Source organism: Euprymna scolopes, chromosome 29 (genome assembly GCF_053919585.1).
Source record: "Euprymna scolopes isolate OS-2025 chromosome 29, ASM5391958v1, whole genome shotgun sequence".
Classification (NCBI taxonomy): Eukaryota; Metazoa; Mollusca; class Cephalopoda; order Sepiida; family Sepiolidae; genus Euprymna; species Euprymna scolopes.
The window spans coordinates 36,908,546-36,931,616 of record NC_136510.1 but is presented as its reverse complement, the minus strand read 5'-3'; the positions used below and the strand labels follow the sequence as shown (position 1 = coordinate 36,931,616).

The window sequence follows — 23,071 nt, the reverse complement described above, 5'->3', positions numbered from 1 at the left end:
TTCCTCCTTCGCGGTACGGGTTCGAGCCTGCCTTCCTACCACCACTTTTTTTTTTTTTGTTGCTCAACACACCCGGGCAACGCTGGGCACTCGTGCTAGTACTAAATATTTGTTATATTAAAATCGAAACAATCATTGTACCAAACAAATAATTAAATAGTCTTTTTCAAAACCCATGTGCAAATTGACTTTAAGAATATCGCAGCAGTATATAAATAAAAGTGTGCATCCATTATATAAAATTAAACTTTCTTAGAACTGCACGCCTGTGGAACTCTTTCCAGCTGACTACAATCTGAGTGTCTTCAAGTCCAATGTAAACAAATTCTTGATGAGCCGTCTCCTTAAGTAATCCAATTTACACTACTAACAGTTACTGTGATATTGTTCCATTGACTACTGTACACTCATTAACCCTTATCCTCAAGTGGCCTCCGCGCATGGATAAGTGTCGACTCCTTTGTAAAAAAAAAAATTGCCCGTTTTGATCTTAACATACGAGAAAACGTCCCAACTTTCACATCCATTTACATAAAATAAACGCCGATATGTATCTTTACTCCTATGTTTTGTTTTTTGTATGTACTGATATTCATATTAAAAACCCTTTCCTCTATTTATTTAAAACGAAAATAGAACTTTGTTATATATGGGTTGTGGAATTGCATTCATTTGCAAAAGATCTAGCTAATTTATATATATTTTTTTAAACATTCATTTTAATTAATTCGCTATTAGTTTTTTTGGTTTTCTCATTGGATGATCACCTTTAACTATTATGTGTAATTATATCCGTGTATATATTCTACATGATTTATACTTGCGTAATATTTGCGTAAAAAGTTTATAGTAAACACAAATCTCGTGTGTGTGTGTGTGCGTATACGTGTTTTTTGCCTACCAAACTCCAGTCAGTTTTTGGTCTACAGACATGAAACTTAATATATAGGGTATTCGAGCACATGCAAAACTTTATATTTGTGTTTTAGCTGGAGAAAATCAGTTCAAAAGTGAAAATTAAAACAATGGAAGGTGAAGGTCGAACGACAGCATTATGACTATGCATGCATAACGTAATAGCTATTGGTTCATGCTTTAAATTTTAGCCTTGCAGCAAACATGTTTCCATAGCTGAGGCATTAACGTCAAAAGAAAAAATAAATTGTAAGCTAAACGCTTTGGTTTGGATTCTCGGTGGTGGCGCACAAGTTTTTTTTTTTTTTTTTTAACTTTTTAAATCATTACTATATATTGGGTCTAATATAATAAATATGAAATCTGCATTAATCAAAATATCATTTTCAAGCATATTTTACGACTGGGCAATGCCACGCGACTGCTAGTATATATAAAAAATGAAAATCTTATTCTACCCATAGTTTAAACTCCGAATATGTTTATAAAGATATAACCCCATGTAGCTGTGGACGAAATGTTTTGAGTTAGTTAATATTTAAAGTTCTCAAGGTATTTATATATTTTTATAGAAAATTTTCCAACTTTTGTATATCATTTTCATAGTTTCAACTATAGGTCTAATAAGACATTTTTCCTTGAAAGTCGACGGTGAATATAACATGTGTCAGTTATTGAATTTGTCCAAGTGTTATGGGTGACAGCATTAGGACTTCCAAGTGTGCAGGTAAAATCCATCCTAATCTTTTTATGACTAATCAAAAATAAAGTATCGATCAGGATTAAATATTAAAAAATTTTAATGCAAATTTGATTTATTTAAAAACAGGCTAATATTTGCCTTATATGACTAACAAAGACGATTTAATTGTGCACCTTTTATCATTAAAAAAAAAAAAAAAAAAAAAAAAAAAAAAAAAAAAACAGTAATGACAAAGATGCAAATGAGTAGGATCTGGATGTACAAAGTAATCTCCTAAACTAATGAACCACTCATAATTTTGGAGTATATACTCTAGGTATTTTTTTTGTAAACTTATTTTAGAAGTACATCAAACTCACACCTACTCCCAATTTTTTTAAATAAGTGAGATACAAAAAATTTAATACAGAAAAAAATTGTTCTACATCAAATTTTGGGTTATATTAAGGTTTTTAAAAAGGATTAATGGGTGTCAATAATATGTGTGCCTGATAAAATTCAAAACTACTGAACTTATCCTTATCAATCATGGAATATGTAATTTAGATAACAGGGTGAGTAACGTATGTACATTTTATTTCTTTTCATAAACGTTATTATTTGGGGGAGGGTGGAGACACCAAACACTACCATATATCACCCAAAAAAGAAAAACTTAAAAGTTAAACTAGTGCTATATTTATTGTTTATATTCGTCCTGATGGGGTATTCTATTAATTATTTGGACGATTCAAAATACTGTCCTACAGGGTAAAAGGAAAAATGCAAAGACATTAAAGTAATCCAGGATTTCAGATCATAAAAAATAAACTTGAAATGATTCATGGGATTTAGATTTCAATATTTTGTAAGACGTTTAACTTATTTTTATTGAAAAATCGATTTTTTATAACTTATTTTTGATTTCCAATAAGCAAGAAGGATCGTCTGGTCATAATAACCATTTGACAATACTTAAAATACGATCATCGAATTTTCAATAAACAGAAAAAAATATAGGAGAAAAGGCAATTGATAAAACACGACTTCAAACATAATTCTACTGAGATCGATTGAAGTAACAAATTATGTACAACTGCAAAGAATGCGGTATTAGAGAGTGTGGAATAAAAATATGCAGTAGATGAAGATCATAAATTTTAGGGAAAACATAAGTTACTTTTCTGAGAAAAAAATAAATAAAAATCTAGGACATGAAAAATAAAAACATATAACCAAACAGGACAACCCGTGACCCGCTGGTTTTTTTTTTTTTTTTTTTTTTACACAGGCAGCACCACATTATCAAGGCCAAGAGGCCACTCAAGAATAAGGGTTAAAGAGTGTACAGTAGAAATTGGACAATATAGTAATCATTAGTAATGAAAATTCGGTAAATTTGATAACTTATATGGAACGGCTCATAAAGAACTTATTTACGTTAGACTTGAACACAACCATATTGTAGTCAGCCGGAAAGCAGGAAAACGGAAGACAATTCCACAGGCGTGCAGTTCTAAGAAAGAAGCTTTGTTCATGGAATCTACGTTTAGGTTTAGGCACAGATAAAGAGTGGGGGGAATTATTGATAGTGTTTACAGCTAGATGAGTGTTTCTTGTGAAAGTTAGGCGAGGGGGGGACCATAGATTGAAGCTCAGTCGAACACTTTCCATGAAAATAACGATACACCAGAGACAAACTCGTAACATCTCTTCTGTGAGATAGAGGTTACAACTACTAATAATATTCCTATTTTGATTTCATTCGAAATTCATAAATTGTGACATATCTGGTAAAACACCTGGTCCTATTTTTTTTTTAATATCTACAAGGAGTAAAATACTGAACCAGAACCGACTTCTTGTTGAACAATTTGGCTGAAATGTCAGTCTCTTCTTTGAACGTTAGGATTAGGGATTATGGCTTGGGTTAGGGCTCTAGGAGATTATTTTAGAGATTTTTTTTTCCTCAATGTAAGCATTGTGTGAATTTGAAAGTTAAACCAATGCAACGTTGAATTTTTTTAAAATAAATATTTATTTAAAAATCAACCACATTTCGACGATATATCTTCAAGCATAGAGATAGGTTGGTGTTATGGTATCACTAGAAAAGTAAAATTAATCTGATGTTCAATAGTGATCTCTTTTTTCCAAATGTTTTAATCAGAAAAATTATCATGCAAATCATTCGCAAACTTCTGGATTAGAACATTTGAAATTAAAATCACTGTTGATCATCATATAGACTTTACTTTTCTAATGATACCGAAAAGAAAAAATACAATTTCTATGTCTGAAGATGACGTCATAATGGTCAAAACTGTTGGGTTACCTTCCACTATTTATTCTTTTTTATTTAATTTGCAAAATAAACTGACTTATCTGTTAAGAGACTCTTCTTATATAACGAAAAATAAGTCTTAGTTCTATATTAGAGTATTATTATTTTTCTAATACAGAAATAAAAAAACTTATACTCTGACCATCTTATTTACATATGTGTTTGTAGTTTGCACAGATACATGTATGTAAATTTGGTGACGTGAGAGAGGGGGGGAGAGAGAAAGGGGGGGAGAAAGGGGAGAGAAAGAGAGAGGGGGGAGAAAGAGAGAGAGAGGGGGGAGAAAGAGAGAGAGAGGGGGGAGAAAGAGAGAGAGGGGGGGAGAAAGAGAGAGAGGGGGGGAGAAAGAGAGAGAGAGAGGGGGGGAGAAAGAGAGAGAGAGGGGAGAAAGAGAGAGAGAGGGGAGAAAGAGAGAGAGAGGGGAGAAAGAGAGAGAGGGGGGGGAGAAAGAGAGAGAGGGGGGGGAGAAAGAGAGAGAGGGGGGGAGAAAGAGAGAGAGGGGGGGAGAAAGAGAGAGAGGGGGGGAGAAAGAGAGAGAGGGGGGAGAAAGAGAGAGAGGGGGGGGAGAAAGAGAGAGAGGGGGGGGGAGAAAGAGAGAGAGGGGGGGAGAAAGAGAGAAGGGGGGGAGAAAGAGAGAAGGGGGGGGAGAAAGAGAGAAGGGGGGAGAAAGAGAGAAGGGGGGGAGAGAGGTAGGGAGAGAGAGAGAGAGGGGGAGAGAGAGAGGGGGGGAGAGAGGGGGAGAGAGAGAGGGGGAGAGAGGGGGAGAGAGGGAGAAAGAGAGAGAGGGAGAAAGAGAGAGAGGGAGAAAGAGAGAGAGGGAGAAAGAGAGAGAGAGAGAAAGAGAGAGAGAGAGAGAGAGAAAAAGAAAGAAAGGTTTGGTTGAATCAAAATAGAATGATAGAAATCGATAGCTAAGGGAGCTATAAAAGCATCAAAGGTTTCAGAAATTGTAATTCAAGGAATCTTGTTTAATTAGTGTCTAGTAACTATGAATCAGATTTAATGCAACTCTGAAATATTTTAATTTTCAAATAGGATGTTGTGCCCATATTATACCCCCTAAAACACTTGCAAAGAATCTACAGAAATTGAAATTTGAGGAATATTTATTAATAACACCCGTTGTTAAAATTCCACAAAATTTACAAGTACTTGAATTTTCACACACAGCAATCACCATTTTTTACTACTAACCCATATTTCCCACTATTAGCAGATGTGTTCCAAAATTCATAATGATCGGCTAATTAGTTTACAAGTTTATCCTGTACATATACAAAGATACACATGTCTAACTTTATACAAAGATAGATATAAAGAAAATCTAAAAGAAGCCATAACAGTATTTTGGGCATTTTGGTTAGTTCCAGGTCAGTAAATTATATTAGACGCAATGTGGATAAATTCTGAGAGGACCAAGAAATACTATAGCTGATGCTAACAACCTCTGCACCTACTGAATGAGTTGATCCAAACACACAGGGTGCTCCCCTCAAACAGGGTTTCATCGATATGACATTGACGCAGATAGATTTAAACCAAGCAAATCACAGTAAATAATTGGAGATTCGTTAAAATATTGCTTAATATTATAAAGGATCACTTAACAGAAACAATAACGCATCAAACCAAAAACAAAAATAAAAACAATTAAAAAAAGACAAAAATAAACAAAAAGTCAAAATTAAGAAGCAAAAACAAGAGAAAAAACAAACAAAAAATGCAAAAATTTAAGACAAAAATGAAAGAGCAAAAAAAAAACAAAAAACAAAAGCCAAAAAGAGCAAAAAATAAAATAAAAACAAAATAGCCCCACCCCCACATCGAAAAATGTATACGAGTTTTAATCTGACCAAAAACCTGTATTCATTCTTCTGCCAAGAATGACGTATGAGTGTCCAATTATTACATAACCTGCGATTTAATTGGTTTAGACCTACCGGCATCGATATCACCATGCAACTCACCAGAGTAAAAAAAAAAAAAAAAAAAAAAAATAGACGCAAGATCAAAACTGTGTGCAGTCACTAAATCATGTGAGATGTTAACTTTCATTTTACATGATTGAATCATTTTTCAGTAGTGGGGCGTATCTAGTGTTGTCCGGGATACAGTGTGGTGAATTTTTATTTCTTTGCACATTCATAGAATTGTAGTTGTAAAATAGACAACTCTTATCATATACTTTTCAATCAAAATAAGAGTTATTGCTTCCGATTTTTCGATAATTATCCAAAAACGTATTATTTTCTCAGTCCTTCTGGTCGAGGCAAAGCTATTTTCTAAATAGATTGCAATGGAGTGTGTTACATTACTAATAACATGGTACATCAATAACAATAAATGAAAATTAGTCAGAAAAAAAGTTTGATTTCTCAACTTAAATACTATCGGAGTCGAACTTCTAAATTTTTTAAATTCCATGTTAGATTTTGAGGGTTTCTTTAAATACAGAAGAAAAAAATGTACTGGTTTAATTGTTTGAAAATTCTAACTTATCTGAATATGAGGCATTTCCAATCTATCTGACAACGTATGAAATAATATTGATGACAATATCATCGTTTGTATTCAAACGACAACATATGAAATATTATTGATGACAATATCATCGTTTGTATTCAAATGACAACATGAAATAATATTGATGACAATATCATCGTTTGTGTTCAAATGACAACATATGAAATATTATTGATGACAATATCATCGTTTGTATTCAAATGACAACATGAAATAATATTGATGACAATATCATCGTTTGTGTTCAAATGACAACATATGAAATATTATTGATGACAATATCATCGTTTGTATTCAAATGACAACATATGAAATAATATTGATGACAATATCATCGTTTGTATTCAAACGACAACATATGAAATAATATTGATGACAATATCATCGTTTGTATTCAAACGACAACATATGAAATATTATTGATGACAATATCATCGTTTGTATTCAAATGACAACATATGAAATATTATTGATGACAATATCATCGTTTGTATTCAAATGACAACATATGAAATAATATTGATGACAATATCATCGTTTGTATTCAAATGACAACATATGAAATATTGATGACAATATCATCGTTTGTATTCAAATGACAACATGAAATAATATTGATGACAATATCATCGTTTGTGTTCAAATGACAACATATGAAATATTGATAACAATATCATCGTTTGTATTCAAACGACAACATATGAAATATTATTGATGACAATATCATCGTTTGTATTCAAATGACAACATATGAAATAATATTGATGACAATATCATCGTTTGTATTCAAACGACAACATATGAAATAATATTGATGACAATATCATCGTTTGTATTCAAATGACAACATATGAAATAATATTGATGACAATATCATCGTTTGTATTCAAATGACAACATATGAAATAATATTGATGACAATATCATCGTTTGTATTCAAATGACAACATATGAAATAATATTGATGACAATATCATCGTTTGTATTCAAATGACAACATATGAAATAATATTGATGACAATATCATCGTTTGTATTCAAATGACAACATATGAAATAATATTGATGACAATATCATCGTTTGTATTCAAATGACAACATATGAAATAATATTGATGACAATATCATCGTTTGTATTCAAATGACAACATATGAAATATTATTGATGACAATATCATCGTTTGTATTCAAATGACAACATATGAAATATTATTGATGACAATATCATCGTTTGTATTCAAATGACAACATATGAAATATTATTGATGACAATATCATCGTTTGTATTCAAATGACAACATATGAAATAATATTGATGACAATATCATTGTTTGTATTCAAACGACAACATATGAAATAATATTGATGACAATATCATCGTTTGTATTCAAATGACAACATATGAAATAATATTATTGATGACAATATCATCGTTTGTATTCAAATGACAACATATGAAATAATATTGATGACAATATCATCGTTTGTATTCAAATGACATGAAACACGAAGCCTTTTCAATCATGGAGAGTACAAAATGAACTATAGGTTTACTTTCAGCAGTCTTTTAACACTCGATTTTTCTTATTTTGTCTCCAAGTCCTCATATTTCATGAGCCATATTTCTGACAAAGGGGAAAGAATTGCTGATTTCTGGATCAGTTGTTACTTTGGTATATAAATATTTTCAATTCTCTCACCATTATCATTCAAATGCTGATAGAGCCATCTTATAAACATTTAACCCCAAGTGGCTTTTGGCCTTGATAAGGAGACGTGACTCATTAGCAGAGATGTAGAGGTTTTGGAAAGAGTGATTGCTAGAAGTCAAATCGAACATATTAATATCTGAAGAATCAATAGTTTGAATATTAGAAGACCTTAAAATAAGGAGTCAAAGAAGGAATTGAAATTTGGAGAGTCCTGATTATCAGTATCGAAATTTGGGAAATTCAGGGACATAACACCCAATGTGGAAGAATCTGAAAGGGGTCGGCATCCAAGCCTGGGCAACCCAAGGAGGCGGCATCCAAGCCTGGGAAACCCAAGGAGGCGGCATCCAAGCTTGGGGAACCAGAAGAGTTGGCACCCAAAGTTTGGCAAACCCAATGAATAGGCATTCTAGCTGTAAAATCTGAGGAATCAGCACCAAAACCTTAGGAATCTGAAGAGTCAATATCAAAACTTAAGTTATTCAAAAAGACAGCATCAAAATTTAACAAATTCAAACGGCTTCCAAATTTAGTAGATCCAATAGAAACGGTCCTGCGATTTAGCAAAACTGAGGAAACCACTGAAATTTCGAGAATTCAAGGAGCCGAGGTCAAAATTTAAAGAATCCAAGGAGTCGAATTTGGGGAATCCTAAGAATCAGCACCAGAATTTCGAAAATTCTAAGAATCAGCATCAAAATTTGGAATTTTTTTTTTTTTTTTTTTTTTTTTTTTTTAAATCATAGGTGTCGGCAAATTTTCAACAGAATTATGAAAATTTAACCAATACAAGATATTTAAAATGAGATAAAAAAATTAATGAAATCTATTGTAATGGAATTAAATAAAAGGTTTTCAGAAGATGGAAGAAAACAATGGCCGAAACAATACGAACATAACTACAAAAATGAGTAGAACAGTTGGAAATATGCAAATAATAAAAAATGTTAAATAAAAATATTTCATTTAAAAATGCAAATAAAAAATGTAAGTAAATTGCACGAATTTTATTATTTATTTAGAAAATAAACGTTAGATGAAAATGAACTTGACAAAAGGATAATAGGAAGAAACAGGATTAGATATGGCTTAACAAGGAAATTATATTGTTGAAAACATCTTGCATTTTGTCAGAGGAAATAGCTGACAATATAAGGATTAGAAAATTATTTTTAATACGAAATAGGCTTATTCAATTCATGTTTTGGTAAAAAGTATATCTTATTATTATATTATATAATAAGAAAAAGAATAAAAGACAGAAAGAAAATAAATGGAAAAAAGTTTTAAAAAAAAAAAAGTAAAAAAAAAGATAAGAAATATAAAAAACGATAGAATGAAATAAAAAAACGATAGAATGAAATAAAAAAACGATAGAATGAAATTAAAAAACGATAGAATGAAATTAAAAAACGATAGAATGAAATTAAAAAACGATAGAATGAAATTAAAAAACGATAGAATGAAATTAAAAAACGATAGAATGAAATTAAAAAACGATAGAATGAAATCAAAAAACGATAGAATGAAATCAAAAAACGATAGAATGAAATCAAAAAACGATAGAATGAAATCAAAAAACGATAGAATGAAATCAAAAAACGATAGAATGAAATCAAAAAACGATAGAATGAAATCAAAAAACGATAGAATGAAATCAAAAAACGATAGAATGAGATCAAAAAACGATAGAATGAGATCAAAAAACGATAGAATGAAATCAAAAAACGATAGAATGAAATCAAAAAACGATAGAATGAAATTAAAAAACGATAGAATGAAATTAAAAAACGATAGAATGAAATCAAAAAACGATAGAATGAAATCAAAAAACGATAGAATGAAATTAAAAAACGATAGAATGAAATCAAAAAACGATAGAATGAAATCAAAAAACGATAGAATGAAATCAAAAAACGATAGAATGAAATCAAAAAACGATAGAATGAAATCAAAAAACGATAGAATGAAATCAAAAAACGATAGAATGAAATCAAAAAACGACAGAATGAAATCAAAAACGATAGAATGAAATTAAAAACGATAGAATGAAATTAAAAACGATAGAATGAAATTAAAAACGATAGAATGAAATCAAAAACGATAGAATGAAATTAAAAACGATAGAATGAAATTAAAAACGATAGAATGAAATCAAAAACGATAGAATGAAATCAAAAAACGATAGAATGAAATCAAAAAACGATAGAATGAAATCAAAAAACGATAGAATGAAATTAAAAACGATAGAATGAAATTAAAAATGATAGAATGAAATTAAAAATGATAGAATGAAATTAAAAATGATAGAATGAAATTAAAAATGATAGAATGAAATTAAAAATGATAGAATGAAATTAAAAATGATAGAATGAAATTAAAAAAATGAAAAGAATTGCTAAATAGAAAAAAAAAAAAAAAATGAAAACTAAAACAGAAAAAGTAAAAACTTTCAAATGTAATCAACTCTTAAAATTATTTCTCTTTAAATTAATCCAAAAGATAATAATTTTCAGTTAATGTTTTCTCCTTATTCCCGTCGTGGGAAACACAGGGTAACCCTGCTATCATCCTTAAAATAAAATAAAAAAAACTTGTATATATGCACATCCATCTAGTTATGTAAGTTTGTGAGTAAAACGTTATTTTTATTTGGTTCGTGGATGAAACGATTTCAAGTGGGAGGTTAAAGCAAAAAAAGCAAGTCAGACACACACCTCAAATTCACTCCATCGCCTGAAATTAATTTGGAAAGAAATCATTCACTCTATTAAAAAGAGTGAAGTATTTTTTCTTTAGGTCATCCGAAATGATAATCTATATAATAAAAAATTGAAATTAAATTACTAACGTATTTCTATGATTTTATATGAATATTTTAGTAATATATCCAGATAATAAGCAAACGTGAACATTGGCAAAGCACTATTTTTTTATTTTTATGGAGGGGGTATGAGATATATATATATATATATTATTATTAGTCATCTACATACATTACTGCCTCGCTGTATCACAGCTTATCAATGTGGCTAGACAAGCAACTACCTCAAGCCAGGTTTGAAACTAGACTGCCTAGACGACAGTCTGCGCTTCTAACCGTTACGCTATTAGGTTACTACCATGACGAGCATGTGAATTAACAATGTTCAAACATTGGACACACCATTATTATCACGAAAATAAATTATTTTGAAAAGAAAAATCCTTGAGAAATTAGTCAAAAACTATTTTGCTTTATCTACTGATTTGTGATCTATTTGCGTTCAACAAATTAAATATTTAATAGAATTTATGTCTTTCACGTAAATACCAATTCCAAGCAAAACAAGCATCTTTGTTTAGTCAACACCATAAATAAAATGGTTGCTTTGCTAAGAATCTGTATTTACGTGAACTTTAAAAAACTTCTATTAAATATTTAATTTGTTTAACGCAAATAGGTCACAAAGACATACGTGAAGCATAATAAATTGTTTTTGATTAAATGTCCAACTATTTCCCATAAAATAATTTATGTCGGTAATAATAATTATCCATACTTAACATTTATCAAGCATAATACATAAACGTACAAAAACGACAGCCTTATAATGTTCAAAGCAAAACCAAAAAGAAAGAGAAACTATACCTCATACAACAGCTTCTGACAATCAACTGCCTCTACTTACACGAGTGATTTTCTAATAAAGAGCAACCAAGACCTCAATGATACTTTCATTCAGAAAAAAAAAAAAAAAAAAAATACTACTATTGTATGATAAGGACAGTGTAGTTAGAGTATGAATGGTTTTTACAGCTGGTAGTTCAATGTTTCTATGAAACCTATAACAAAACTGGTCAGTCAGCTGAATTACGGAGGCAGGCAGGCAGGGAGAGGGAGAGAGAGGGAGAGGGAGAAGGAGAGAGAGAGAGAGAGAGAGAGTAAAAAAGGTGGTGATGTAATAGAACGGAACAGAGAGAGAGAGAGAGAGAGAGAGAGAGAGAGAGAGAGAGAGAGAGAGAGAGAGAATGAAAAGTCTATTAGTTAAATTAAAACCAGCAACAAACAATGAAATAAGTAAACATGAATGCAAAAACACTATCTTCAGGTTTTAAATATGGCTACGTCTAGCCACACTGATGTCGTAGAGACAATAAAACAAAGATTATATATCATCCACGTACAGTACTGTTTCGTATCACAATTCATCAGTGCGGCTAGACTAGCACATTTCTCTAGCCATGGATTAAAGCCTATAACCATTGAGTCGATATATATATATATATATATTTCCCCATAACCCATGTCCTATAGGGGAGACTAAAACTTACTGCTATGGTTTCAAATGATCTGAAATAACAGAAAAAGGAAACATTTCCAAATATTTCTCATATGTTATATCCCACCTCTTTAGGAAATAGGGTACGATTACGAATATCTCCAGTACCAACTAATCCTTGTACACTGTGAAATTTACTTTATCTATGAAAACCAAAGAGGAGATATATAACATATGAGAAATATTTGGAATCAAGTCTCCCCTTGCTGTTGTTTCAGATCATTCGAAACCATAGAAGCAAGTTTTAGTCTCCCCTCCATCAAAGCCAGGGGTTTGGTGGAAATATCAGATATTTTGTAATTCATATGCAAAACTAGGAAAACAAATGACTATGATTGGAACATTTTATGGCCGTAAAAATGTGACAAAAATAGGCTCTGGATGGTGAATGATCCCTTTAATGTGCAACCTTAAGGGCAAATGTCACATGGCCCACTACATAATTCAAGTTAATACCTTTTCAATAAGCCTTCTTTTGATATTAGGTTGGTGCAAAAATAATGTCGGTTTTGGACATTCATCTTCATGTCAAAAACCGACATTATTTTTGTACCAACCTAATAAATTCTGATCAATAGTCGCTGAGATTTGGAACTCATAAAATTGCCACAGAAGGTGTTATATTTATATATGAATATAACTCTACTAGTACTAATAGCCATATTGAAATGTTCTATATGACGAAACTACATGGAAATTTGCAGGCTTTCTAAAGATTATAATGCTATTCTATGATTAAAATTTTATGACAATTGGTAAAAAAAAGAACCTATATTTTCAAACAAATAAAATATGCCCCCACTCTATATCTGTGCCTAGATCAAAACGTGGATTCCGTGAACAGAGCTTCTTTCTTAGAACTGCACGCCTGTGGAACTGTTCCGTCTGCCTGCTTCCCACCGGACTACAACTTGGATGTCTTCAAGTTCAATGTTAACAAATTCCTAATGAACCGCCTCCTTAAGTAAACACTTCATCAAATCTCCACACTAACGTAATGTACTTGCAATAACCCTTATCCCTGAGTGGCTTCCGGGCCTTGATAAGTGGTGATCACTGTAAAAAAAAAAAAAAAATAAAAATGCCCAAATTTGCCTACATTTGTATATAGTGTCCTGTAAGCCAGCTTCAGTTGTTTCCCTTGTGGTCTTGCGAGGCCACTAATACATAAAATTTTAATATTATGTAAACCTCAGCAAATGTTTGCTATTGATTCAAATGATCTGAAATAACAGCAAGGGGAGACTCGATTCCAAATATTTCTCATGTGTTATATCTCTCTTCTTTGGTTTTCATACATAAAGTAAATTTCACAGTGTATAAGAATTATTTGACACTGGAAATATCTATAATGGTACTCTATTTCCAAAAGAGGGGAGATATAACATATGAGGCATATTTGGAATCAAGTCTCCCCTTGCTGTTATTTCAGATCATTTGAAACCATAACAGCAAGGCCAAAAGTTTTGGAGAAATTTATATATATAAGTGATGGGACGATTCCAATATTTTTCCCGATTCCGAGCTGAATTACCAATTCCAATTCTTTATAAATTTCTAATTATTTAACTATAAGATTGTTATTTCCCCTGATTTTCATAAAAACACGTCAAATATGCAGATATTTTCCTAAACGTCAAAATACACTTGTGGAGGATGATCTATCAATTTTAGCTTTATTGGTATTTTAAAATCAATAAAGATTTATTACTTTATCATTATCACCAGCAATGAAAGATTTTGATTTAAACAAAATCTAATAAAAAAAAGACAATTAAAAGAATCGTTCTGGCATCGGAAAATAGGCATCAATTTTTCCGATACCCCAAATCTTCCTATTTTTCTGATTCCCCGATTAATTAATCGATCGTCCCAACACTAATATATATATAAGTGAAAGTGTGTGTGTGTGTGTGTGTGTGTGTGTGTGTGTGTGTGTACATTTCCCGACACAATAACTGTCAATTTTCAGTCTACAGACTCGAAATTGGATATGCAAGGTATGGAGATTTGGGAAAATCTTTGTAATCCGTTTTCAGCGAGAAATTTGGCTGTTAAGGGCTCAAAGTTCAACGATTTGACCTTTGAGAACTCTACTCCTCCGCCAATTTTGAGTCCAAACACTTGAAATTTTAGATATCGGTTCCTTGGACATGGATCTAACTTAACGTGATTTGAGCCCAAAACAATAAATGTTAAGGGGTTATAATAGGGGTATTATGTCTCTCAGTTTTGTCCCTTAAACAGTTATCTCCCTTGGCCGGACATTTTTCTTATAGAGTTTCCCCTGACTCGACACCGGCAGATTGACCAGTGTTTTTGTGCCCTAATTCTAGCTGCCTTTCTAGCCGCATGGCTCGTTTTTTTTTATCTCCCATTATCCTTCACCGTTTTAAGCCATCTCCGGTAAGAAACATTGTATTATCCCCTTCTTAAAGACATTTTAATACCTTAATGTTATTTTTTTATATTATTCCATTCAGCCCTTTTATAACTTTTCGTTCTTGGACTTTTTCTCTTTGTATTCTGAACAATTTTTTTTTTTTTTTTTTTTTTTTTTTTTTTTGCTTTCAGTTTTTTACCGTATCTACCTTCAATAAACCCGTTTATGGGATTTCCTGTCTTCAGAGTTTTGATTGCTAGTACGCGTTTAATGCTAACTGTTTAAGGATCGCATGTTTCTAAACAAACGCATCCTGGGGACAGTATAAGGGGTCAAAGTTAAAAAAAGTTTGACCTCTGCGATCTCTACCAAATTACTCAGACAATTTCTCGTCTAAACATTTGAAATTTTACATAAAGGATATTCAAAGATAGGGCAAGCTTTTTAATCGATTTGGGTCGAAAATTTGAGCTACCAACATATAAATGTATTTATGTATGATTGCATATCTGCCTAAAACGTTCGACAAAAGCGACGGATTTTCACAAGATCAGAATCGTTTTGAAGCTCGACCCTTCAGATGACAAATATTGAAAAATTGGCTAAAAACATTAATTTCTTTACCCTCAACTGGGCACTTTTCTACAGGAAGGGGTCGATTTCTTTCATGATATTTTCAAAAGTCATCCCCTCTTTTCAATTATCTAGCCTTAATTTAAACCTATGTCACTTCCGGTTTGGCGGCGGTGGTCGTAACAACAAAGACGTCACGGACATCAAGACAGTTCCTTACCCTCCCTATAGTCCAGACCTTACTCCCTGTGACTTGATTATTCTCTAAGCTCAAGGCAAACCTTAGAGGCTGTCGTTATGAGACAATTGAGGAGCTGAAACAGGTTGTGACGAGGGTCATTGATATGTTCACACAAGAGGACTTCCAAGGGGTCTTCCAGAATTTGTTGGAACAGAATAACAAGTGCATTGCAGCCGGAGGAGATTACTTCGAAGGGGACTAGAGTTTCATGTGTGTACTATCAATAACAGTGCCCATACAAAAAAGTCTGGGAACTTATTTAAGGTACCTTACATACATACATACATTATATATATGATAGACAGATATGCCAGTTCTAAACAGAAAACAAGAGAAAGTACAGGAAAAGGAAATATAGTTAACTAAATTTCCTTTTCTATGAAGGCACATTTTTCAAGACAAAACCTATTTCCTTTTTCTATGACCTTTCAGTTTGTATCAGCTGTTCAATTGACAAATAAAAATCTAACAGAAAAAAAAAGAAAAAAGGAAATAAAAGAAAAAAAAGAAAACGAAAAAAGGAAAATTATTTGATAGAAAACAGTAAAAATGTATTATACTGGTCTGCCTGACTCATAAGATTTGTTAACACGAGGTCATGGAAAGAGCTTTTTACATGATCTGTAATATTTTGTTCAAGCAACATTGAAACTGGTCAGTACTTAGTGGGTGACATATTGGAAATATTAGGTGCCATAAGTTATGAAATGACTATTTCTTCAAGTGCATTTAGGAAAGAAATAAATTCATTCTATAAACAAAAATAATAGGGTAGATTGAACTGGCAAAATTAACAATTTACGTTAAAAAAATTTTTTTTTATTACTAAAAAACTTACCCCCCCCCCCCTCAAAAAAAAAAAAAAAAAAAAAAAAACAGATGGACTTTGGTCAAAAAGCTGAGAACCTGCATATATGAAAGGATTGGATTTCCACTTATCCAAGTGGAAATCCGATCTTTCAAGAAGAAAAAAATCAGAATTCTACTAAAACTCAGAACTTGCATTCCGGTATTCTGAACTCTTATGTTATTCTTCCACACAGGCAAAACAAGTAATCCTACCAGTATATATCATTATACTAAAGGGAGTTCAACGTTTTTTTTTTTTTTTTTTTTTTTTTTTAACTCTTTCACCCCAAACAAAGCATATTGTAACTTGTAACAAAGTAGTGATTAAAAAAAAGTACACGCTTTTAAAAAATTCAGTCTTTAAAGATGTAATCACCTGAAAAAGACATTGACTACTCTCACCAACTGTCCGAAACATTGACATGTCCAGTGTAGTGAACATGTAAAATTTTTATTTGAAAGAAAGAAAAAAAAAAAAAAAAAAAAATTTATATATATATATATATATATATATATATATATATATATATATAGTCATCGACATACAGTCCTGTTTTGCTGTATCACAACTCATCAGTGCCGCTAGACTAACATCTCTCGCAAGCCGAGGATTGAACCCAGAACCATCGCGTTGATAGTCAGCAGTTCTACTGATCGACCTACAGGATCAGTGCCCGCAAATTACCTCGCCAAATGTCTATTTTAAAAAAAATATATTTGTCCACCACTTTTATAGTGCTTAAACCATATATATATATATATATATTATACACACACACACACACACACACACACACACACACAAACTAGCAGGGAGTTGTCCAGAATTGAATGAGTATCAACAAATGTTCCTACCTCCATACTTTCATCATCGAAATTAGTCAAATCACTTATTTTTTTTAAAGTCAAACCAATAAATTGCCCACACTAGTTAGCCTATGTAATGTACCGGCAGTAAGTTAGTACACAATAACATTGCAGTCTACATAGCACTGTAGAGAACTTACTGTTAATTTTATAAGAATTATCTGTAAAATAATGCATTTAAAGTTTAAAATGCATAAGTCAAGTATCATGATTCCATTCTGCTCTAAAAAGAAACATTTATATCGAATGCACTAGTCTTAGAAACAAAAAGACCTATAGTTGATTTTATAGACTGTGCCTTCCTGCGTGTGCAGTGATAAAACTTCTCAAATACACTTGTGATGTTAGGTTGTATAAAAGTGTTAACTTTAGTTTAAATCAGACTTTCTTTTTTAATATTTTTTGCAATTATCGATTTTCAATATTTATCGGACACATTCTGATACCAAACCTATGTAAGAACACTCCCACACAGATCAAGAACCTTCATGTGAAATTAAAAAAAAATAAATCGACCCAGCCGTTTCAGAGTTCATAAGGAATGAAATCACAAAGTTCTTTTTATACAATAGTAGAGGTAGATATATATTGTCTCGGTAAAATGTCATTAAGGATCTCTTTGCTCCTTTCTCTTTGGCTTGATAGATGAGGTCATCATTTTATGACATAATCCACTGTGCACGGTTATCCCAATCTTTGTTTTAATTAATGAATGTCAAAAAAAAAAAAAAAAAAATTAAAAAAAAAAATATATAAAAAAATACTAACTACTAAATGTAATAAAGTCATTGTAATAAAAATGTTAACTCATTTTTTTTTTCAGTTAACCAATCAAATCATACGATTTTCATACGAACTAACACAGCAAGAAGGATAAAAAGACTTTAATACATAGATGGCTTAAACAAAACAAAAAACATAATGCAACAGAACAAGGATTACTTTAAGAAAATCTGCACAAAGAATAACCCACGTTCATTCAATTCTTTCTTTTAAGGCAGAATCTACAAATCACTAGATTTTCCGGCTGATCATTTGAAATCCACAAATCAACTAATCCAAAATCTGCTTGAAGACATAAGGAGAAGAGGATTTTAAGAAACGAACTGGCAGCAAGACCTGATTAAATGGTAAATTGCATTGCATCTATCAGAATATAAGAATTCTTTGAGGAAAGAAGAAAAACATATCTATATATAAAACCTCATAGTTGCTTTCCCTTTATTTGTTAAGGAACTTTTAGAGATTTTGGAAATAGACCAACATAAATATATATTCTGAAATAAATTACCCAATCTGCTTGAATATGTACATTATCATTTTGATTAAAGAGGGGACAACAATATCATGGAGTCTACTTTGCACCTGGCATCAACACAAAGTAAATTTTTAAAAATTTTGAAGATTATAGAAATTTGAAAAAAAAAAAAAAAAAAAAAAAGTTTCTGAATTTTTTTTTAGATGAGGATTCATAGTAGGTATTACTTGGATTACTGTTCTCTTAAGACTTCTACCTGATCATGGAGAAATAAAATCCAGTCAAATCGTGGCAAAAAATAAGGAGATAAGGCTCTAGTGATTTAACAGAAATTAACTTTTCCTTTCTTGAAAAAAAAAAAAAAAAAAAAAAAAAAAAAAATTTCGACTAAAATGTAAAATTCGCATAAGAGGCTAGTGATTTAAGTGGAAACTCACTTTCTGGTGTGAACTGCAGAAACTGTATCCAGAATCAGTACAAAATTTGACTTTACAATCTAGTGGAGGATAATCTCTACTTTCCTCTACATTCATCCCAGAAGAGATGTTGCTAGTCTTTTTCTACTCCATTATTACTTCTATAAGTGCTCAACTGAGAACCAATCTCTGTAAGACACTCACAAGAACTCATCTTCCCACAACTGCAAAAAAACTTTCCTTTTTATAATATTTAAACGGAATTTCTATGAAGAGAGTTTTTTTTTTTTTTACACATTGGTCACCACTTATCAAGGCCCGGAAGCCACTCAGGGATAAGGGTTATTGCAAGTACATTATGTTAGTGTGGAGATTTGATGAAGTGTTTACTTAAGGGGGCGGTTCATTAGGAATTTGTTAACGTTGGACTTGAAGACATCCAAGTTATAGCCAGGTGGGAAGCAGGCAAACGGAACAGAGTTCCACAGGCACACAGTTCTAAGAAAGAAGCTTTGTTCATGGAATCCACGTTTTGATTTAGGCACAGATAAAGAGTGGGGGAAATTTTTCACAGTGGATTCGGCTAGACGGGTGTTTTTCGTGAAAGATTGGCGAGGGGGGAACCAGAGATTGGAATTCAGACGAGCACCTGCCATGGAAATAACGATAAAACAAGGACAGGCTCGCAACGTCTCTTCTGTGAGAGAGAGGTTGCAAGGTAGAGAAAAGGGCATCCCCCACTAAGCCACGAAGTCTATTTTGTACTCTGTCAAGGCAGGATAGGCTGTTTTTAGCAGCTCCTGCCCAGATATGGCAGCAGTATTCCATCCTTGGACGCACTTGGCTTTTATATAGATAGAGAATTGCATCAGTAGTGAGATATCTTCTGGAGCGGTAGAAGGATCCCACCATCTTCCCAGCGACCCTGGCAACAGACTTGATGTACGTGTTCAATTTCAGATCAGGAGTAAAGGTCAAACCCAGAAGCTAGCGTGTTCTGTGTTATAGGAGGAAATATGGGGAGTTGATGGCCTTCGTCGCATAGGGTAGAATTAGCTGCAAAGTTCTTTACAAATAGTTTGGCCTTGTCTGATGCTGACGAGATGACCTCTGGTCCATTGATAATGGTTGGGATAGAACGCACACTTCTGTTCAGGATCCTATTTGTTATTTGCCAAAATTGGTGGGAACCAAGCCGCTGATCAGCTACCTTGGATTTAACAGACTGGGCATATAGCTCTCTTGCATTTTTTATTACTCTTTTACAGTGGTTGCTGGCAGTCCTGAAAGCAGCTTTAGTCTCAGTGCATCTATTACGTTGTTAGCTATGGAAAAAATGATTTCTGTGCGCGGTAGCAGCAGCACATTCTGGGGAGAACCATGGCTGGCTGTTAGGTTTTTGTTGGAATTTTTTTAGATGGTATGAATTGGTTTTGGCTCTGTACAACATGATTGAGTTTCTTTCTATAAATCTCTAAACTGTAGAACACATTACCAAAGGACTGCTACACTGCAGACTATAACATGGTAATCTTCAAACTCAATATCAACAAATATTTTTCAATAAATAAAATTTTGTTGATTCCATTCGTCATTTTTAATTTTATAATATTCTTCATCAATCAAATAACAATCCCTCTATCTCATTAACCCTTATCCTTGAGTGGCTTTTAGACTTGATAAATGGCGATTTATTAATTTAAAAAAAAAAAAAAAAGAAAAAAAGAAAAGCATTCACAATAGGTGCTAAAGCAGAGTAATTTTAGTTGGACTGTGAATTAATCCCACAAAAGTAATTGATAAGCTTGTGCAAGTCTATGAAATTCCAACCTGAATTTTGCAATGTGATTTGATAAGTTTAGATATGTGGACCTCTTATTTGGAGGCATGACAAGGTGTACAGGTTCTGTATTATATTTGATCAAAACTGGTTAAAACAAATAAATAAATAATAGGTTTACTGTTGACTTCTTTGAATTATTGAATTTCTGAAATTACCGATAATATTCAGATCCTGATAATAAACAATAATAATAATAATAACAATAATAATAATAACAACAATAATAATAATAATAATAATAATAGGAAATATCTACAAATAAATTATAAGTAGGAATAAATGACAAGTGCATCTTGCAGTTAAGAATGCAAAAAATAGTTACATATGTATTATAGCTGTTAAATAATGAAAGATAGAAACATACAAATATTGCACAGCCGTGCTAATAAGTATGGTTGGTTTGATGGTTTTGTTTTACGGCATATCAACCCTTTTCGGGTTATTTAATACCGAATCCAGTTTTTATGCTTCCAGCTTTTATATCTTTAATCATCTATTCATGGTGTTTAGTTTGAATGTTTTATAGAGGAAAATTTGTTGGTTTTGGCTCTGTACAACATGATTGAGTTTTGGAAAAGGGAAAGGAAAAGAACAACGACGTCAATATTTGGTAAATTAATGCATTTAAGTCAGGAAGCTGGTATCTTCAGACAGCCTGATCTGGTAGCACCATATAGTAATAAGTAACTTGTAACATAGCATAGAGTGTTCTTGTTTTTTTGTTTTTTTTCAGGGTTGCAGAGTAAAAGGTTTAGGAAGGAGTCAGACGCTAGAACGCTAGAAGTTGGAGTCCGATTTTGTAACCAGACTTATTATTATTGAATATTGATTATTATTAAATATCTGAGGACTGAGTCTGCGTCAAATACTGTGGAATTCTAAGAGTCAAGGTCAGAATTTTGAGAGTACCGGAGACAATGGTGATTCCATTGCCAACCTCCATGAATGATAGTGATACTATTGAACCAACTGGATGACTATGCACACTGGATTCATATGCAGTACGTCAGTCCGCACCATCACCTACTTCACCATGGTAACCACCTCGCATGACTTATAAACCGACAGAAGAGAGCCTTTCAAAATGTAAACATGTTTAAAAGACGATGAATTTTCCGAACCTAATTTCAGCTTTTATTTTTTTTAAATCAGTATTTTCAAAATGTTTCATTATTTTTATGATACCGTTCGATCATGAGGTGGAACAGGTGCTAGTGTGATTGCAAGAATTAAAAGTAGATGCCATTACTAACCAGCAGAGCATTACCACTGTCAACTAAAAGAGTCTATTGGACACTTGTATACAATGTCAATGTATAGAAGTGAAACCTGGCCAGTAAGGGTTGAGGAAATGCGTTGCATGGACAGAAACGGTACGAGAATGATATGATGGATGTGCAATGTGAGTGTTAAAGGAAGAATTAGTTCTGATGACTTCAGAGGAAGATTAAATCTAGACAGTGTAGGAAGATGTGTACAGAACAGGAAACTTTGGCAACATGGTCATATTGAAAGGGTGGACGAGAGTCTGTGGTCAATAAATGTAACAAAGTTAAGGTAGAAGATCCTGTTCACAGAAGGCCAAGGAAAACATGGGAGGAAATGATAAAAATGGACCTGAAAGAAAGAGGGATAAATAAAGACCTGGGTAGAGATAGATTAGTTTGGAAGTCAATTGCTTAAAGCTGTCTAACGTTAGCTAGTGTGTAAAATGCATGTTAAACTGCACATGCTGGTGATGATGATGCCTTGATAAACGTTTGCCTCTAAAACTTTGGAAAATTTCTAAAATGAGGATAGAAAGTAAATCTTGGGTTTACTTTCAGCAGCCTAATAATTCTTGTTTCTCTTATTTTGTCCTTTAGTTCGATTTCATGAGCAATGGTTCTGACAAAGGGGGAAGAATTGCTGTTTTCTGGATTGGAATCTTTTCATTTAACACTTATTGGCTTTTTTTTTAAATATATATTAAAAAGGTTTTTTTTTTTTTTTTTTTTTTTAAGATCCTTACATCAAATGACTTCATGCTTCGTCTGGAACAATTAAAAAAAAATAAATAAATAAAAAATAATAAAAAAAGCCGAAATGACAAAAAAAAAAAATAAAAAATAAATAAAATAAAATCAGTTTGTGAGAAAATTAAT

At 32.1% G+C, this 23,071-nt stretch overlaps 1 protein-coding gene and 1 long non-coding RNA gene across 11 annotated transcripts in view; one reads left to right on the top strand and one right to left on the bottom strand.

Moving 5' to 3' along the window:
* Positions 1 to 20,814, top strand: part of LOC145252593 (uncharacterized) — a 41,978-nt gene extending 21,164 nt beyond the window's left edge. Inside the window, exon 2 of the long non-coding RNA XR_013863624.1 lies at positions 18,234 to 20,814. This is a non-coding gene — a long non-coding RNA (uncharacterized LOC145252593). The remainder of the gene's footprint in view (positions 1 to 18,233) is intronic.
* Positions 1 to 23,071, bottom strand: part of LOC145252590 (cysteine and glycine-rich protein 1-like) — a 390,115-nt gene that overhangs the window by 229,347 nt on the left and 137,697 nt on the right. The window contains exon 1 of one of the 10 annotated variants that reach the window (XM_080112267.1): positions 11,807 to 11,990. The exons of the other annotated variants lie outside the window; for them this stretch is intronic. The gene's annotated coding sequence lies outside the window, so the exon portion shown is untranslated. Of the gene's footprint in view, positions 1 to 11,806; positions 11,991 to 23,071 lie in introns of those variants that run through there. 10 annotated transcript variants of the gene reach the window in all.